At 36.0% G+C, this 8,009-nt stretch overlaps 1 pseudogene; it reads left to right on the top strand.

Annotated features, from left to right (window-relative positions):
• The first annotated feature begins 6,598 nt into the window (after positions 1 to 6,598).
• Positions 6,599 to 6,698, top strand: LOC141545243 (U6 spliceosomal RNA; annotated as a pseudogene).
• Positions 6,699 to 8,009: the final 1,311 nt, after the last annotated feature.

Below are 8,009 nucleotides of genomic sequence, written 5' to 3'. Positions count from 1 at the left end.
TCCGAAGATCTCTCATACCTTACTTTTCTAACATTCTGTTTGCCTCCTTAACTTTTCTCACCTTATAGAGAAGTAGGAGGAAAAGGAGGTAAATAAAAGCGAAGGCTAATAAAAGAGAAAACAGAGGAATTAGGGGAAAGATAAAAAAAAAACGGGGAGATGCTCTAAAGGGGGAGGGTTGTTTGAGGGAGGTGGTCACCAAAAGCAAAATACTGGGAAGGAGGGGGGGAGGTAAGAGAAAAACACAACGTAGGGTAAATAAGATGGCAGGAAATACAGAATTAGTTATTTTAACTGTGAATGTGAATGGCATAAACTCCCCAATAAAATAGAAGCAGATAGCAGACTGGATTAAAAGCCATAATCCTACAATATATTGTTTACAAGAAACACATCTAAAGCAGGGAGATACATATAGAGTGAAGGTAAAAGGCTGGAGCAGAATATATTATGCTTCAGGTGAGAAAAAAAAAAAGTAGGGGTGGTTTCTTTATGATACCAAATATGTCTGCTATTCTCTCTTAGAGCCAAATCTTATGAGAGTAAGATTCACACAATGTTCATCTCCCTTCCTTCTTTACCTCAGTTATACTAAGTTTTCTTTGCCTCTTTGTGGGACATAATTTCTTATATTTTACCTTATTTTCCCTCTTCCAGTATGATTCCCTTTCCACCTCTAGTTTCTTTTTCATATTATCATAATTAAATCAAATTATACCTTCATTCTCTAAGTATATCCATAACAGAAATATAGTTCTCAAGAATTCTTTCCTTTTTATGCTTCTCTTGAGTTCTGAGTTTGAAGGACAAAGTTTTTGTTCAATTCTGCTTCATAAGAAATAGATGAAATTCACCTCTATCATTGAATATCTTCTTCCCTGAAAGATAATGCTCATGTCAGCTGGATAAATTATTCTTGGCTATAATCCCAGTTCCTTTGCTTTTCCAAATATCAGATTCCAGGCCCTTCAATCCTTTAAAATGGGAGCTGCTAGTTCCTGGGAAATCCTAATTGTGCCTCCTTGGTATTTAAATTGTTTCTTTCTGGCTACTTGCAATATCTTTACCTTGGTACAATAATTATGAAATTTAGTCACGATATTACTAGGGATTTAATATTGGGGTCTCTTTCAGGAGGTGATTGGTGGATTCTTTCAATGTCTATTTTACCTTCTGATTCTAAAATATCATGGCAGTTTTCTTTTATGATTTCCTGTAAGATAATGTATATGTTCTTTTTTTCATCATATCTTTCAGAAATCCCAATAACCTTTAGATTGTCTCTCCTAGATCTATTTTCTAAATAACTTGTTTTTCCTAGGAGATATTTCATATTTTTTTCCAATTTTTTTCATTGTTATGTTTTTCTTTGACTAATTCTTGAAGTCTTATTGAGTCATTCACTTCCATTTATTCAATTCTAAGTTTTAATATATTATTTTCTTCACTTACCTTTTTTAACTCCTTTTGCATTTGGCCAATTATTATTTTTTGTTGTTGTTCATTGAATTCTTTTTCTGTAAAGGGCTGGAAGTAAGCAGATGCACTTAGATAACCAAGCACTTAAAGCTAATTACCAATTGGACAATACTCTATAAACATATAGTGACCCCAAAAAGACCAAAAGTCTTTATTTTTGGACTTTTGGGGGTCACTTATCCTGACTCTGGCTGACTCTAAGGTATTCAGGGTACTAATGCAGTCATTACATTTGGCGCCCAAGTTGTGGGCTAAGCATCCTAATTTCATTGAAGAAGTCCCCTGGTAACCATCAAATTAGGTGACTATTTTAATAGACAAAGGGAAACTTACTTTGTTAAGGGGTAAACTAATAACCTTTTCTAGCCGAAATGGGGCAGATATTAAGAAAAGATTCTCCCCTGTCCCCAACTCCACCCCCATCCCCACCTCACCCCAAAGGGGTGCTACAGAAAGCATGCTTAAGTTGATTGAGGGACAAGACCTAATTATAACTTGGGAACAGATTGCTAGATTCTTGGGTACATTAAAACACACGTCCCTTGGTTCTTAGAGGAAGAAGAAATTAATACAGATAATTGGAAACATAGGAGAACAATTATGCAAATACTTCAATGACAGAGGTCCTCACAGAAGCACTCTATATAGACAACATAATACAATTGGCTTTAAAGAATTTTGCAAGTTATAGAAAAAGCAAAAGTTTTAGAAACAGACAGATGAGGAAGTGTGAAGAAAAAGAGGAAGACAAAGAAAAGTTTAATGACCATATTGCCAGAGGGCATGGGGACTTAAATGAGGTTCAAGAGAGTGGTGATTCTCCCTCTCATGAGACAGCTTCAACCCCACCTAGGGAGCAGATTATTGGCATGCCCCATCAACTCCATCTTCCGGTATGGAGGGAGGAGGAATAATGGGACGGGCAGTGACACCACCAGCAATCCCTTCCATCAATCTCCCCCTCCTATGACTAGATTGCAAAAGTGAGTACTTAAAGCCACAGAGGAAGGGTAGGATATAGGTGATTTGAAGCTACAAATATTTCTGGTGATTCAACAGTTTTAACTCTTCAGGTCAAGAAAGTAGAAGATACACTCCTTTTTATATAGACATCCTCAAAAACCTGAAAAAGGCTTGCACTTTTTATGGGGCTACATCAGCTTATGTTAAGATGTTATTACAGAATTTGGCTTATGAACTCTTAACCCCCAGTGACTGGAAATCTATAGCAAGGGTATGCTTAGAATCTGGACAAAACTTGTTGTCTTTCTGAATATAGTGAGCTCTGTAGGATACAAGCCCAACAAAATAGTCAAAGTGGGGTTAATACTTCAATCACCTGTGACCAACTAACAGGTGTAGATTCTCATGCAGAAATTTCAGGCAGAGTAATTACTCCATAGCAGCCTATTAGCAAACTGCTGCAGCTGCTATCAAAGCTTGGGTTTCTCTCCCCAATAAAAATGACAAGGGTGAGACCTTAACAAAAATTGTATCAAGGATCAAATGAACCCTTTGCTGATTTTGTGGAACATTTGCAGACAACTATCATATGGACTAATGGTGAAAATATAGTATCAGAGATTTTGATAAGGCAACTTTCTAAATCTGATTTGGCCTATTCAGTAGGTGTGATACAAGGAATTACCACAGCCCAAATAAAATTTGTAGCCTCCAATATATATCAGCTCTTCCTTAGAACTTCAAGAGCAAGTGAGAAAGCTTCCAGGTAAGATTTATATCTTGCATATCCACTCTCATAGTGGACTTCCAGGTCCTATTTTTGATGGTAATTAAAAGGCAGATAGCCTTCTAACTATGTTGGCCAATACTCCTTTATTTCAAGAAGGCCAAGAATCTCATTTTAAATATCATCAGGCTGCTTGAGCTTTACATTTACAATTTGGAATAACAAGAGAGGAAGCTAGGAGCATAGTAAAAGCCTGTACAGCTTGCTTTCCTTTCCACAGTCCTACACTTCCACTGTATTCCTTATACCAGCATTTGTAATTATGGGTGTGCCACAAGCAATTAAACAGACAATGGACCTGAATATACGTCTAATCATTTTGCACACTTTTGTGCACAGTATAAGATTTTACACACTCCTGGCATTAAGATGCTCCTCCAAAAACAAAAGAAAGAGGGAGCCACAGGTAACCCTAGAGAATTTCTAAATCTAGCCCTTTATACTATTAACTTCTTGATCTTTGACAAAGATGTACTGGTGCCAGCAGACAGGTTTTATAACCCACTGGAAGGGCAGTGTCCAGTGCGAGTTGATCCACTATCTTTAGATAATCACCATGTGATGTGGAGAGACCCAGAAAGTGGTGAATGGAAGGGACCAGATAGGTTAACTGCTTGGTGGAAAGGGTTTGCTTGTATCTCTACAGATGGAGAAGGAATCAAATGGTGCCAATGAGCCATATTCACCTTGTCCATTGGAGAGAGATGGAACAGACATTTGAAATGAAGGAGAATACCTAAGAAACATTGGGTGGTTCTGTTGCTGACTGTGTCCAACACTGAAATAGCCTGGCAGTTATGGCATTTGACTCATGAACATCAAAAATTTTTAGACTTCAAAACACTCAGAAATCATTGGATTCTGTGAGACATGATAAGATTGTTGTAGGATTTCAAAACCCTCAGGAATCATTGGATTCTCTGAGCATAATAAGACTGTTATATGACTTCAAAATCTTCAGGAATCATTGGATTCCCTAACATATAAAAAATAGTTTTGCAGGACTTCAAAAACTTGTGGGGATCATTGGATTCCCTGATACATGAAGCAATGGACAATGGATATGTTTTGGACTATCTCTTGGCTGCTGAAGAAGGTGTATGTGTGACTGATGTTTACATACCTTCTTTCTAGGACTTCTGGAGATCTTTTAAAATACCATGTTGGTTTAAATTGTTTGTTATATCACTACTTGCATGTACAATTCATGTTTGTTACACTACATAGAGCCTGCACTGACTGTGGGGAGAGTCATCACTAATAGCCTGTGCGTTATTGCTGTGTGCTTGTGTAATACCTCCCATGCTGATGGGTTTGTGCATACCTGTTTTTAATATGACCCTTCAGTCCAGAAAACCATTAACAATCCCCACTTCCCTTTGGTGCTTTTCATCTCCCTTCCTGAGATGTTAGGGGGGACATGCTCCCTCCTTTTTGGTGTTTTCACCTCCTTTCTTGAGAAGTCAGGGAGGGTGTGATCACCTCCTTTTTGGGGTTCTCACGTTCCTGAGAAGTCAGGGATGTTGTGACTAACTGTGTTCTAAAACAAAACAAAGGGGGAGATATAAAGGGTTGGAACTGAGCAGATGCACTTAGATAACTGAGCACTTAAACCTAATTACCAGTTGACAATACTCTATTAATATATGCTTGGAGAATGACCCTGCCCAATTATTCTATGCTGGCTGTATCTGTGGGTGTAGACAGAGAAGTGTGAGAGAGATCAGAGCGGGGAGTAGAACAAGCGGGATCATTCTTTGGTGGTGGAGAGAGAGAAAGGAGGTGTGGAGATTCCTATTTCTATTCCCCTGATCGTGACCCCTAAAAGACCAAAAATAAAGACTTTTGCTTATCCTGACTCTGGCTGACTCTAAGGTATCCAGCCTACTAAGGCGGTCATTACATTTTTCCATTTTTTTTCATTTCTTCTTGCAATGATCTCATTTAGTTCCCTCATTTTTCTTCTAAATTTCTTTTAAGATTTTTTTCTATCTCTGAAGAAAGCCTTGTGAAATGGGGACCAGCTCATGTCTCTCTTTGGGGGTTCTTTTGGAGTTGCTTTGCCTTTAGGAACCTCAGGATTTGAGGTTTATTCTCCTCTCTCTCCAAAAAAGCTATCTATGGTGAGAGTTCTTTTTTGATTTTTATTCATTTTTAAAAAATACTTGAGGTCTGTTAATGGATGCTAATTTAGTGTTCTTCTGGGGCTCAGTGGTTTACAATTTGTCTTTTATAAAAGGCAAATCTGCCAAACCACTGCTTGCAACCAGGACAGAGTGGCCTAAGAGGCTAACAGAAGATTCACAGGTGTGTGAAACTACAATGTCCTGACTCTCCACTCCAGCTTCTTGCCCTAGTCTCCCAGGTCTGGGTTTGGCAGATTGTCCCCCTGTCCAATTGAAACAGACCTGTTCAGAAATTCTTCCACAGGATCTTCTTCTAGAAATGTGTTATACTCCAAATATTTGTGGATTTTTTGACTTCAAAACCAGTTTAGAGGCTTAATCTGCTGTTGATTTGAGAGACAGTTAGAGGAGGTCACAGAGAGTTGTGCTTGCTCTGTGCCATCTTGACTCTGGCCCAGGATCCCTAGTCTTTCACTTGAGCATATATTTCTTTGATGACATCCTTAACAATGTTCTTCAGAGTTTTTTGTTTGGTACTTGTTATAGCTTGCTCATACCTATCACTGTCCTTAAAATGAGGCACATTTTTAATTCTTCAAAGATTGAATTAACTCATGATTCATTGTTATGCAGATATAACAGTAAGCATATTATTCATATTTAAATGTTTTTTAAGCATTTTTGTTGGATTGGGATTTCATTGAAGTGCTTTCTAAGTTTAGAAGGAAATCTAGCCTCTTCTCTTCTCTCTGTTTAATTCTGGGCTCAATACTTTATCCTTTTTCCTTGTCTATATGTGTAACATGCACACACACATACATTGATATTGAATTGAATTGAATTGATTTTAATGGCCAGATAATTATAAAAATTTTTCTGTAGTAATATCTTTAAAAGTTTCTTATGATTTTGGATTGTATGTGGAGGTGTTTTTTTTTTTTAATCTGAGGAATTTTATGCTCAATTAAATATTGAATTTTTAAATCAATAAATACAAAAAACAGTGGAATCTTGTTTTAAATTTAATTCTAAATTTAATCATGAGACAGTTTGTGTATATATACAGATACACAAATATTTTAATAATAATATTACACTCACATATCAAGGGCATCTTTGGTGAGAGAATTTGTAGGAAATTGGTGAGAAATATGTTTTGCAAATGATTATTTCCCACTGATTTCCATACCAAAGATGCTCTTGATGTGTAGGTATATTATCATCATTAAAATATTTAGATAGTGCTCACTTATGCTCATTTTAAAATGGGAATGGTATAGGGAAGATTTTCATGGTTCCTGTACAAGTATGGCTTGTAAATTTGCAAAGCATTCTATATTTTAAAAATTCCTATAAATGAGCATCTTTATGAATTAGATAAACAAAATCGATTTTCCATTACCACACTACAAAATCTGATATAATTTTTTTAATCAAGCATGTAAGGTTAGATAAGGTTATTCTTGGGATAGTTTATGTTCAAGGACAAGAGAAGAGAAGTGAGTTATGTCCTACTAAGTGGGAGATGGATTGATAAATTGGATTGGTGTAGGGTATCAATGATAGACTTAGATTTTGCTCAATTAGGAATGTGCATTTTCTCTGGGTTTTGAGGTAAAAGCATGCGAGATGTAAGGGATACATTTTTTATTAGTATTGATTATTATATAGAAGCAGAGTATTGTAGGGGATAGCATTGGTTCTGGAGTCAGAACTACTTAATTTCAAATCCATTCTGTGACACATTAATTATGTGATCCTACAAAGGCTACTATAATTAATTATTGGTCACTCAAGTAACTTCTTAACATTGATCTATTAAGTTATATATATATATGTATATACATATATATATGTATATGTATACACACACACACATACACACATATAGGAGAATTGGTATGCCTTGATATAAGGCACCAAGATATCCATGTAGTCAAGAAGTCAGAGTTCTTGCTTTTATTCAAATACTAGATGACCATAAATATGATTTACTGTCATTTCCAAATGTTGCATTTTCAATAAGAAAGATGTCTAATTTCTAGGGACTAAAACAGCTTGATATAGTCATATATTCCTTGCTGAGTTGTAATCACTCAAAAATACACAGCTCATATTTATAGCTGCTATTTGAGGCTAGAGTACTTGATCCAGGAAAGATACTGAATAGAAAAAAAAATTGGTATCATGATTATTACTCTGATACAACTCATCATACTTATTACTCATCTTCCCCAAATTATATACCATTTAAAAAGTCTGTGGTGTTCTATGATATTTTTCCACTTAATGAATCTGCCTGTACAAGGAACACACAAAGTCATTATTTCTTGACATTAATGAAATCAACTTTTCCAGCACAATTTGAATAGGCAATTGAACAACAATGCATTAAAATACATTAAAACCAGGTCAGCTGCTTTGCATTTCTAACAATATGCCCACACTTCCATGAAGGGTAATCTTAAACCTTTTTTCCCCCAGAGCAGCCAATACATCTTTATCATAAAATTCCAAATGTTTCAACAATAGCCAATTGTTAAGAAGTAGACAATTATTTTTCAGCACCCATTGATTAATGACTTAGTCTATGACACAGAAACTAGAGAACAAAGGAGTCCATTATATTAATGCATAGACATTAAACCATCTTC

Source organism: Sminthopsis crassicaudata, chromosome 5 (assembly GCF_048593235.1).
Source record: "Sminthopsis crassicaudata isolate SCR6 chromosome 5, ASM4859323v1, whole genome shotgun sequence".
NCBI classification, from domain to species: domain Eukaryota; kingdom Metazoa; phylum Chordata; class Mammalia; order Dasyuromorphia; family Dasyuridae; genus Sminthopsis; species Sminthopsis crassicaudata.
Note: the sequence above shows the minus strand (reverse complement) of the source record. Positions and strands in the feature narration are given on the sequence as shown.